Consider the following 12,010-nt stretch of genomic DNA (forward strand, 5'->3'; position numbering starts at 1 on the left):
AATGATTGTTCACATAAATTAAAGATATTCACTATGAATCCAGGTTGTATTAACTTAGCATGAAATCGACCATTCCTGAACAATAAAAAAGCATCCAACACATGCTCATGAACATGAACAGATTGGCCAAATCGAAAATTTCCATACATGTAAATTTGTATTTGATGTCCCAATTAGGACAATATTGATTTAAATATATAATTCAATAACTATCATTTAGATTTTACAATTTCGTCGAGATAGATATTGTTATATTCACATTTGAGTGTTCTGTATAAAAAAGAGATAAACTTAAATAGTAGTACAACTATTAAGTAAATCACTATTCCAATCACTATTGATTTTGGAGATCCTATGAGATGAATCCCATCTAATGAATGAAGTTAGTGTATAATTAATTTAAGGAGGTGTATTTTTCATTTGCTTCTGCTTTCTTGCGTTCATATGTTACTAAAGTTTGGTTGGTCTCATCTTCATATATCAGTCACACACCACCAAGCTCTCTTACTTTAAATCTATCATGATATTAGAGCATGCCCTAACTCGAGTCAAAGTTGAATCAAACAAGGTACCAAAGTATTCCTATGCTTGAGCCAAATGTGCCATTTAAAGTGATAATGCACGGGTGATCTAATCTAATACGATATCAGAGTATATCGATGCTCGATCCAAATATGTCGTTAGAGCTAATGGTGCATGTTTGATCGGATTTAACATGATATCAGAGTACGTTTATGCTCAAGTTGAATGCGCCGGAAGCCTCTAGGTAACATGGCATAGGTAATATGTCTAACATGGTACTAGAAGAATGTCCGTTCTCGAGCCGAATGTACCGTCCTCCCGTCCGAGGTGACAGAGCATGGTATCTCACAATTTGCCCATGCTCGAAGGTTGAACCGAACATTATAAAATATCAACATATACTATTATAGGTTATAGATAATAAATTACACTCTATTATACATCTGGAAAAATCAGCTTCTTGAATAGTTAAACCTATTGCATCCTTGAACCTAAAGCATACAATCTCATCCAATCCATGCATGATCAGATCACCAGGAATGCCAGGACGGCAGTTTGACTGCATAAGCAACAAACAAATGGATTGAAGCAAGCACCTCATCAACATCCAAAATATTCCTTTTCCCATTTTATGAAGCAAGCACCTCATCATTAACATCCAAAATATTCCTTTTCACATTTTATTAAACTATATGTTGCCGTCTAAGCATACATACTAGTCACAAGCTTTTATTAATTACAAATTCCCAAAAACTTAAGTTATAAAAGATCAAACAAAGTCCACACATACATCACACACTAAGCTGAGCCATGGAAGTACAAGCAAGACAACGATCGATCCGTGTGATCTCAGAAACAAACATGAAGGTGATGATCAACAATTTTCTTACATTGATTCTGTTTGTATATATGTTCCTAAATATATGAAATTTTTTAGGAAGAAGCAACGGATTCGACGTTGGTCACAAATGGCTGTGTGGACTATAAAGGGAGGATTGCAAGCAAACAAACCACAGGAGGATGGAAGGCCTCCCCTTTCATCATAGGTTAATTTGTTTTCTCGTTTTAATATAATCTGACCATTGGCAACGAAATCGTTTGGAAGTCAACTCAGAGTGGTGGCTAAGTAAAAGAAGTCAGTTGTGAACAACGTGGCAATGACCAACGAGTCCAAGTTTTTAATGTTGACTAGTCTTTTAAGACGAATAATTATGTTTGATTTGTAACAAAAATCAGTATCATCAATTCATCATGTAGTATGTAAATGAGAAGTTAATGAAAAATAATTGTGTTTTATTTTTCATGGTAGTGAATGAGGTTGCAGAGAGGTTAGCATTCTTTGCTGTTGCTGTAAACATGGTGGGATATCTAGTGAGAGAGATGCATCAGCCATTCCCAGATGCAGCAACTCATGTCACTGATTGGATCGGGGCTGCCTATGTTCTTACACTCTTTGGAGCTTTTCTTGCGGACGCCTATTTAGGCCGTTTCAGGACCATCATCATCTTCTCCGTCATCTATGCATTGGTGAGAATTGTATCTATTCATCCAGGTTTCTTCGATCCTCTTATCTTGATTTCTTAAATCGACGAGAGATTCATGAATATGTTGATTAGTAGACAACTTTGTTGACTTTAGTTGGTACAAATTTTATAAGTATTGTGATAAATACATCGTATTGATAAATTCTGTCTAGGAGTCTGGAATTTAAGTGGAACAGTTTGGTCTTTATTTAGAATAGTAATTTTATCTAACAGACTCTTATAGTCGGTCAAATTGAAAATTACTGAATTGGTTCATTTCACTAGGGAATGGTGCTCTTAACCCTCTCAGCAACCATAGACACTATGAGGCCGCCTCAGTGCACCCGGCGCCCCTGCGTTCCATCAACAACTAACCAAAAATTGTTCCTCTATTGCGCTCTGGCCCTCATCGCCCTAGGCACCGGGGGCATCAAGCCGTGCGTTTCCTCGTTCGGAGCTGACCAATTCGACGAATCCGACCCAAGCGAAGCCCAGAAGAAGTACGCCTTCTTCAACTGGTTCTTCTTCGCCATCAACATGGGAGCCCTCCTCGGGATCACGCTCATGGTCTACATCCAAGACGAGTTCGACTGGGCCTGGGGCTTCGGAGTCCCCACCGCGGCCATGATCACCTCCGTGGTCATCTTGGCCGCGGGTTTCATGAGGTACCGCCACCAGAAGCCCATGGGCAGCGCTTTTACTAGATTCGTTCAGGTTCTAGTGGTTGCGGTCAAAAACAACGTCAGAGGGGTTGGGGCGGTGACAGATGCAAATGACCTTTATGAGGTTAATACTAAGGAATCTGACATTTTTGGTGCAAGAAAGCTTTGTCACACCAAACAATATAAGTAAGTTTATTCAGTCGCATCAGTATTTCACTAACTTTTTCCATCCACTTTCGTTATATTTTTTAAATTCAAACTAGTATGACACGTCAGTACTATTTGTAACAGATTTTTGGACAAAGCCGCGATCATAACAGATCAAGATTTGGATGAAACAAACCGTTGGAAAATCTGCACGGTAACCCAAGTCGAAGAATTCAAATCCTTCGTCCGAATCCTCCCAATTTGGGCTTCCACCATCGCCCTAGCAATCTCCTTCGCTCAGCTCTCCACCTACTTCATCATCCAGGCCGGCACCACCGACCGAAAACTCGGCTCCCTCACGATCCCGGCGAGCTCGAGCCCCGTCTTCGCGGTCCTCAACGCCCTCCTCGTCGTCCCTCTCTACGAGAAGCTCGCGGTCCCCTACCTCCGCTGCAGGACAGGTCACCCCAGGGGCCTGACGTCCCTGCAGCGGATGGGGGCCGGCCTCTTCGTCTCGATCCTGGCGATGGCCTCAGCCGCACTGGTCGAGGCGAAGAGGAGGGGGATGGCCCCAAGCCAGAAGATCAGCATCTCCTGGCTTTTCCCCCAGTTTTTTCTAATAGGATTGGCGGAGGTTTTCACGTACGTGGGGCAGCTCGAGTTTTTCTACGACGAGGCGACGGACGGGACGAGGAGCATCAGCAGTGCGATGTTCCTGAGCGAGATCGGGATCGGGAGCTGGCTGAGCACTGCGATTGTGAAGGCGATAGCGGGGGCTACGGGCGGAGCAGAGGAGGGGTGGCTGAGGAATGATTTGAATAAGAGTAGGCTTGAGTATTTTTATTGGATTTTGGCGGGGATTAATGCGGTGAATTTTTGTGTGTATGTGTGGGTGGCGTGGCGGTATAAGGGGCGGGGCGGGGGCCGGGGCAGCGTGAGGGATGAGTCCGCGGCGGTGGAGTTGGCCGCGGAGACACGGAGTGGTGGTGGTGGTGATGGTAAGGATGAGTTTCGGAGTGTGGTTATATGAATGAAGTGTGTATTTTATTTTTTTTAGTTTGGTATATTTGTTTTCATGTTTCTTGAATTCTTTGATGTAAAATCTCAACTTCTTAAATCAATATCATTAAATTTCGATTCCAAATCATCTCAATTCACCAATTTGAATATAGAGCTAAATTAAATGTTTGATATTTCAAATAATTATAAAACCAAGCATATCTCAAACACACACTCCACACTATTGGTAGAGTTTGATACAACGTTAGTGAGACATGTGCATCGAGAAGGAAATTTTGCTATAGAGTTCTTATCACACCATGCATACAACTTCGAGAGAGGAGTGCATGTTTTTGAACAGCCGCCTACACGTCTTGCTTTGGTTATTACATGTTAGGTTATGAATTTCTTATGATAGTAGTATGTAGTCTCGTTCGGGCGTTACCCGCTTCCATTACCAAAAAAAAAAACAACATATTCATGCTAAGTCTGATCGCAAATTTGAATTGGAAATTAGACCGACAGTTTCGATTTTAGAGTTGAAATCTTTATATATGGGTTGAATTAGAATCGACATTATTGTTTGGGTGATCTGATTCTATTTTCAATATTTGGAACCGAGAGCTACCTATTTTAATTTAAAATAAAATTAAAAAAAAAAAAAAGTTAAGGATAAATTATTATGAAAATAAATATAAAATTTCAACCGTAACAAACACACACCAATCCATATTGGTTAGAACCTTCAGCCCATATAAGCCTACCAACCCAACTCAAGCAAAGCCCAACACAACTACTATTAGTAGTACTATTACTTTCCTCTTTTCAAATTGGAACTTGAATTGATAAACATGTAATCAACCTTAAATAAGATAAGTCAAATGTTACTAAATTGGTGTTGACTTTAGTAAAATATTGGTTTCCATTTGAAAATGTTTAAGGTCATACTCGACACGAATATGGTATTCAAATCTAATCTTAATTTTCTAGTATTAGATCCAAAGCTAATATGATTGAAAGTGTAACGATTAACGGATGATTTGCTCAAAAACTAACGGTTGAAAAGTCGTTAACCAAAGTTCAATGATGCAACTGCTAGGCCAAACTTTTTTATAAAAACATAAATAAAAAAATCACATCACAATAAAAACCGAAACTCCATAAATTAGATTATAAGACTATCAATTAATGATTTCCGTTATTTAGATGAAATAATTATTTTTATCTTATTTAGTACATTGCTTAAAAGGATTATTCTAATGATGATCAGATAATTCAAAATTACTTCCCAAAATGCTAGTAGTAAAAGTAAGTTTTTGGAAAAGGAAGTCCAATGCATCATTACCACCAATTAAAACATTTTTTCTTCGAAGTTATAAAATCAGAATTAAGTGTACTTAAAAACTCATTTCCAAAACGCAAAGACAGAATCTTTAAATTCAAAATCAAAATATTTCCATCAAAAAAATTCAGAAAATAAAAAGTGCTCAATTAAGGCATTGCTTTTAAGTTCAAAAATCTTTAAACAAAAGACCAATTGAACAGCAGAGAAAATGTAAATATTGAATTTAACGAGATTAAAACTTTCTTTTCCCCAATTCCTCACATCGAAAATCAACTCACTGAATTTCTTGATCACCAGTTCACCACCATTTTTTCCACCTCCCTTTTCTCTACTGTACAACCCCAAAGTTATTTCTCCCCCTCTCTAACCAAAGATTGAAATCAATCTTACTAATCTTCAAATTAAACCAAAACATTTCCTCTCCCAAAAAAAAAAGTTTTGTTTTTTTATCATTTCCCCCTTCACTGAATCCCCAAAATCTTCTTCAACCTCCGCCGATTCAATCAATCAATCAATCTTGCTAATCCCCATCCGCTTCACCACCGCATTCCTAATCGCCTCGCTCTGCATACACAATCCCTTCTCCTCCGCTCCCGCCATATAATTCCGCACCTCCTTCCTCACCATCTCCTGCATCACCGCCAAAAACTCTGCGCTGAAAAACTGCTTCTCCGCCGCAGCGGGGGCAAATTGGTGATTCTGCATAAACGCCGCCGGCACCAGTGGCGGCGGAGGAGGCGGCGGCGGCAGATTAGCCACCGGAACCGGTTTAATCGAAGGAGCCGCCACAATTTGGGGGTCAATTTCCGAAACCGATCTCAAATCAGGGCTAGGGCTCGGGCTCGGGTCGGATCCGGGTAGCGAGAGGCTAAGCGAAGTGACCGGGTCGGGTCGGGCAACAGCCCGACACATAAAATTACCCGAATCGCTGACATCCGACCCGTCCGGGCTGCCCGGGTTGAAAAAGAAGCCCGAAGCGGAAGGGTTCGAGCCCGGCCCGAGGCTGGCCGATCGCTTGAGCGGCGGCCGCGCCTCGGGGTCGAAGTCGTTGAACTCCTCCGACATGGAGACGCACTTGCGCTTGAGCGTCGAGTTCCAGTGGTTTTTGATGGCGTTGTCGGTCCGGCCCGAGAGGAGCCGGGCTATGGTGGCCCACTTGTTGCCGAACCGCGCGTGGGCGCGCACGATCGTCTCGTCCTCCTCCGGCGTGAAGGCGCGGTGCTCCACCTGCGGCGAGAGCTGGTTGCACCACCGCAGCCGGCACGATTTCCCCGATCGGCCGGGGATCGACTTGCTGATCAGCGTCCAGTTCCGCGGGCCGTGCTTCTCCACCAGCTTCTGGAGCAGCTCGTCGTCCTCCGGGCTCCACGGGCCCTTTATCCGATCCGATTCGCTTCTCGCCGCCATAGCTCGAAATTGAAATTGAAAACCCTAGATTTTAGGGATTTGATTTTGGAAAAGTGAAATCGCCTAAATTAGTGAAATTGTGAGGGTTTGGATATGGAATTGAGGGTTTATGTGTGGGTTTGAAGAGGCGGAGGAGCCTCAGTCGCCTTTAGCAGTGAGAGGAGGGCGGAGGAGAAGGGGTATATATATATAGGAGGGCGGCGGTAGGGGTGATGGGGATTACCGGGTGGGCCGGTGACGGTTACCAGCTGAAAGGGCAGTTACTAGTGTACAGCTGGCATGTGACACGCGTCGCATTTACATAAATTTTGGAGTAGAAGTATTTTTCAGTTTGAAAGCTAAAATGGTTAAATTTCCATTTTGATGAAATTATAAGTGATATGGCGGACGAAAAATTATATTACTAAATTTATTCACAAAAAATAAACTTTTCATTTTAATTTGAATCTAATTTTTTATAGATATACAAAAATGGGAAGATGAAATTATTTTATGAACATCTTAAAAAATAATTTCAAACAAAATGTTATACGTGAGTGTTAGAACTTGTATTTGCCAGATATTTGCGAAGAAATCATAATTCTGTAGTTTTAAATTACTGCACGAATTGAAATTCGATTAAAATAATACTCCTACTTTCTTGCCAGTATATATCTGACTCACTATGACTCAATTCATGTTTTAAAAATTGTAGGTGTAAAATGTTAGGGAAATGTTTGTCTCTTATTTACTCCATTTGTCACCCGTTAAATAAAGTGATTTTTGGGCACAAAAATTAAGTAGATGTAAAATAAAGTAGATGAAAGAATAGAGTTATTTTGTTTCTAGAAGAAAAAAGTTCAATTAAGATGAAATCCATTCAAAATGAATATGAATCAATTAACTTGAGATGAAAAGAGATAATTTTATAATAAATGCGGATAAAATGAGCTACTAGAACGTATGAATTACTTAATAAATACTACTATAATAAAAAAAATAAACAGATTATATACTTTAAGTTTTGTAATAAATTTTCTCAAATCAATTTTTTTTACTCTTTCCGTCCGCAATAGGAGTCTCGGTCACTTTGTGCACTAGTTTTACAAAAATAAAAATAAATAGTTAAAGTGGAGAAATGACAAAGTAAGAGAGAGAATAATGTTGAGAAGAGTCTTGTCAACATTAATCTATGTCTTACTTTACCATTTCTCCACTTTAACTATTTATTATTATTATTATTATTTTCATAAAAATAGTGCACAAAAGTGATCGGGACTCCTAATACCGGACGGAGGGAGTAACTATTAAGAAATTCACGGGGGTAAATTCATGAGTTTTTTGACTAAGTTGAATTTAAGAAAAGTATATTACGCCAAAGTTTATAATTGGGGGGAGTAATTCATTTTTATAATTTAGTCACCTACCGTTTTGGAAGTTAATACCACGATTAAGGAGAAACGGGTTGTTACGGTTAGAGCACTCCCAATGGAGTTCCCTAAAAACTCCCTTATTTCTCCCTAACTCCTGCCACATCAGCGCCACATCAGCACCAAAATTTATCCCCAGTTTTTAGCCAAGTGCTACATTGGTTTCTCCCTTATTTCTCCCTTATTTCTCCCTAACTCAACATTTCATTTTTACATCATTATTTTTTATATTATTTAATTTTCCCTACAAATGTATTTAATAAATAGACTAATAATGAACAATTCATCGTTGTATTAATCATTGGAAAATATAATACAACGAGAAAAAAAAAACTACAAATAAAAAACGCAAATAAACAAAGATTTAAAAAAAAAAAATCTAAGACGGAGGGGCCGGAGGGGCGTCGGGATCGAGCCCCAGCGTACTCTGCAGGTGTTGGATGCATTTCCAGAGGGCCGCCTTTTCTTCAGGGGTCCCGCCGCCGGTGAAGTACAGCGTGTACATCTGGGTCAGATTGGCGACATTGCTCGAATAAGTGGCTTTTTCTAAGTCGATGACGGATTCCGACGCGACTTCCGACGTTGCGCCCTTCCCCTTCCGCCTCCCCTTCGCCTTCTTCACTCCCTCCGGGCGCTCGTGCGGACCATCCCCACTCAAGTCGATGTGGGCCGCGCTCCCCTCGCTCTCCGAAACGCTAAGTCGCGAGCGCACCGATTTCCCGTGCAGCGCGTCGTGCATTCCCGTCCGGAATTTGGGGAGATCCTTCAGCTTATCGTAGATGTTCCAATACTTGAAGCCCTTCGTCGACAAGTACTGGCTACTATACATCCGGATGGCCTCATCTCGGACCATGTGCTCGTTCTGGCCACTCGTCATGTGAGTCATCAAGTTAGAATAAATACCGTTGAAGTGCCCGCAGTCCCTCATGAGGCGCTCCCAATGCCGACGGATCGCCTCGCTGCCATGGTCCTTCATTGAGGCAGTCTTGTGGCTCCTGTACTTCGCGGCAATCCGCTCCCAGAATATGATCTCAGTCTGGTAGTTGCTGCGCTCCGCGTCCTGTGACGTGTCCGCCCAGCAGTCGGCTATCAGCTCGGACTCTTGCAGAGTGTAAGTAGTCCTTACCCGCTTCGGCCTCTCATCGGAACCCGTATCAGTCGCAGCCGACGACGCCGGCGCCTTCCCCCTCCCGCTCCTAGAAGGCGGCTCGGTGGGCGTTTCTTCCACCTCGAAGTCCTCCGCGCTCAGTGTCGCGGCCTGAGATTCTTGGTCGCCTGGGGTTGATCCGGGGGTGTCGAACTGGGGCCGATACACATCGTCGGCTGGAAAGGGCATTCTGCCGGCAGAGTTGAAGTACGGAGAAAGTCTCCGCGCCGGAGGAGTCTGCAAAGGAGACGGACCCCCGTATGGAAGTTGGCCGGGAGGAGAACCCATCGCCAACAACGACTGCATCCACTGCTCGTTTGCTTCATCCGTGTTGGGAATTTGTGAACTCGACTCTTTCCCCTTACCCTTATCCTTACCCGATCGGGAACTTTTCTTCCAAAAGCTCATAATTTTGATGAAAATTGAAGATTGGGAGAAGAGATTGAAAATGGAGAGAATGAAGATTGTGGGTGATGAATGGAGGAAGTGGAGGAAATATTTATAGGGGTGGAATGTAAAATAGCCGTTGGGTTCAAAAAAAAAAAAAAAAAATTTTAATTATCGCCGATTATCGCCGAGCGTCGCCACAGTGGCCGGCGATCGCTCGGCGATAATCCGGCGTTAGAACGCCACTCGGCGAAGCAACGGCAACATTATCGCCGAATTATCGCCGACTTCGCCACAATGGCCGGCGATAATTCGGCGATAACCGGCGATTTATCGCCGAGAATTCGCCACCTCCATTGGGAATGCTCTTATGGAATGGTTTGACTCAGCCAGACTGGCAAGCATTAACGATATTTTTAGAGAGAGAAAAGGATGATAGAGAGAGGATGGTGAGCTGGCGCAAGACGACAAAACTAGACTAGCAAACGGGGAAGAAACGGCAAAATCCAGCTGTAGACTCTGACACTCCTCAACGGCCTCCGTTAGAATGGCCACGTGTCAGTTAAGTTTATTCGAATTTAAATTATGAAGTAAAGCAACTTATTTTTTTAGTTAAGAATAACTGTATAGTCTATTTATTGGTTGGTTGATTTTTTCGGTTTTTTTATCATTAAATATTTTTGTTGAGCGTACGAGATTGATTTATTAAGTTGAATTGAATGTAATTTATGATCAGACATCTGAATGTGGAACAGTTTGTTAAATAGGCTGGTACGTTAGAAATATAAATGAGTAGTTATGTTAGTAGATTAATTATTTGATTATTTATAGTATTTGTGGTATAGGAAATGAAATATTTTAGTGATTAAAAGTTAAAATTATTATAAAACAATATATTATTATTTGATAATTAGGTAAATTTGAGAATTAGGAATTTATTTAATCATACGAGTTTAATCTTGAGGCTAATTAGGTTCTCTGTCTTTGTTATTTCTGTTTATATTAATATTAATATTAAAAAATATAATAATGTAGAATTTTTGGATATTTATTCCGATAAGTCGAGTTTAATTTGTTTTGATTTCAAATGATCCTTAAATAGAAAGTGGAAATATTGTTTTAGGCCCAAAGTGAATGTCTAGATGCATTGTATTTACTTCCTCAGTTTCATTAGAATATATACTCTTTAAATTGAGAAATTCATTTTATTCAAATAAGATGAGACTTATTCTCCTTTAGTTATACTTGATTTACCTTTTTTTTACTTCTCTCTTACTTTATTAGTTGGATAATAAAATTCGTATCCAATAAAAAATGTATACTCCCTCCGTCTGTCATTAGAAGTCCCATTTGAATTTGCCACGAGTTTAAAGAAATATAAAGGAAAGTGGGTTGGAAAAGATAGTAGAATGTGACACTTATTTTTGTATATTAATTTTATAATAAAATAAAATATGAGTAAAATGAGTTAGTGGAAAGTGAGATATACCTACCCTTTATAGTAAAAATGAACTGAGATTCCTAATGGCGAACAGACAAAAATGGTAAACCAGAACTCCTAATGACGGACGTAGTATTCTTTTGGACATGGGAGTATTTATTTGTGGTTAAATTAATTGCATCATGATTATGTATTTCAACATTTATTTGACTTATACCGTCAAAGCCGTTATTCATTCAATGCGGGTGCGTTCCTATTTTTATTCAATAAAAACCAATTCTTTTTTTTAAATGTTAATTTAATAACTAGTAATATGTAACAGTAAACTGTTTAAATAAATGAAACTATTACTCAACAAATAGTGATAATTTCATTTATTTTGATTAATCGATGATTTATATTCCATTTTTTTTGTTGATGATTGATACCAAATCATTTCAAGAAAATTATTTTTATCAACTTCTAGATAAGAATTTAATGTTTAGCCCTGCCTACGAAAATTTTAAAATGTTGTCTATTGCTTTTATTTGTTTTTAATAAAAAATGAAACCAATTGCTAATTTCACTACGCAGTGGACAACTGCACATTTTCTGTCATTATACAAAAATTGTTTGTTTCTATTTATCATTGTTGTCATCAGAGTAATTGGATATATGTGCAATTTACGTAGCTAGTACAATAGTACATAAATTGTGCATATTACCATATGACCAATCAATTAGTACAAATTTGACCTTAGTGGTTATATAAAAAATCAAAAACAAAGAAATATCCAACTTAGAATAAAAAATATATTTGCCCTTTATGAATCAGTAGCGGTAGATTAGTTAATGTGAATTATTTTGTGCTCTTCCCAATTCATACAATTTGACTACATATCAACTTTAGTCACCCTTATTTATACTCCCTTCATCCGAGAATATGAATTTCATTCTTTTTAGCACAAATTTTAAGAAATATTCAGAAAATTAGTGGAATATATGTGAGTGTAATGAGTCAGTGGATTGTTGAGTCTCTTTA

At 39.7% G+C, this 12,010-nt stretch overlaps 2 pseudogenes across 1 annotated transcript; one reads left to right on the plus strand and one right to left on the minus strand.

The window, feature by feature from the left end:
- The first annotated feature begins 1,799 nt into the window (after positions 1-1,799).
- LOC125200976 (protein NRT1/ PTR FAMILY 8.2 pseudogene) lies at positions 1,800-3,884 on the plus strand (annotated as a pseudogene). Its single transcript, XR_016135602.1, has 3 exons — positions 1,800-2,049; positions 2,331-2,893; positions 2,999-3,884. The product of XR_016135602.1 is annotated as a protein NRT1/ PTR FAMILY 8.2 pseudogene (transcript).
- Positions 3,885-5,321: 1,437 nt separating this feature from the next.
- Positions 5,322-6,767, minus strand: LOC125200978 (transcription factor MYB44 pseudogene; annotated as a pseudogene).
- Between the last annotated feature and the right edge of the window lie 5,243 nt (positions 6,768-12,010).

The sequence above is a fragment of the Salvia hispanica genome, chromosome 2 (genome assembly GCF_029641045.1).
Source record: "Salvia hispanica isolate PSC_SH4W2 chromosome 2, Shi_PSC_v1, whole genome shotgun sequence".
NCBI lineage: Eukaryota > Viridiplantae > Streptophyta > Magnoliopsida > Lamiales > Lamiaceae > Salvia > Salvia hispanica.